This window comes from Rhincodon typus, unplaced genomic scaffold, assembly GCF_021869965.1.
Source record: "Rhincodon typus isolate 14 unplaced genomic scaffold, sRhiTyp1.1 hic_rhity00000069, whole genome shotgun sequence".
Classification (NCBI taxonomy): domain Eukaryota; kingdom Metazoa; phylum Chordata; class Chondrichthyes; order Orectolobiformes; family Rhincodontidae; genus Rhincodon; species Rhincodon typus.
This window is the reverse complement of record NW_025965707.1, coordinates 22,348-23,090: the sequence shown is the minus strand read 5'-3', so window position 1 is coordinate 23,090 and position 743 is coordinate 22,348.

The following is a 743-nucleotide window of genomic DNA, read 5'->3' as shown; positions in this document are numbered from 1 at the left end:
TCAGCGCCCCGCTCCCTCGGCCCTGACCCTCCGACAGCGCCCCGCTCCCTCGGCCCTGACCCTCCCTCAGCGCCCCGCTCCCTCGGCCCTGACCCTCCGACAGGGCGGCTTTCTGCTGTTGGAGATCAGTGGGGGGTTACCTGGTGGAGAGGGAGGAGGGATCGATGTTCCAGATGAGGATACATGTCTCACAGCCGACTGCGAGAACAGAGGCACACAGGGGCTTCCAAGCGATGGTGGACACAGCTCTCTGTAGCCGGTGTTTCAGAGTGGGCACCGTCTCACTGCAGGGGAAGCAAACATGGACACACAGAGAGACAGAGAGAGAGACATCAGCAGTGACCGAGAGCGAGATAACATGCACCACCCCGCCATATATACACACACGCGTACGTCAGAGTCTAGAGACACACACACACACGTACATCAGACTAACGCACACACACGCACACACTCTCGCGCGCACACGCACACATACTCTCGCGCACACGCACCCACACACACACTCGCGCACACACGGACTAAGGCACACATGGACTAACGCGCGCACACACGGACTAACACACTAACACACACCTCTTCCAGTTGTAAATCCGGATTGAATCATCCAGGAGCCCCAGAGCGAATTTGTATGTGTGAGGGTGCCAGGCGAAGGCTCGAAGTGGGCATCCAATCCTAAAACAACACAACAGCCATCTACAGCATTCTGACTGAGTCCCCCCCAACCTGCCCCAGGGTCGGAG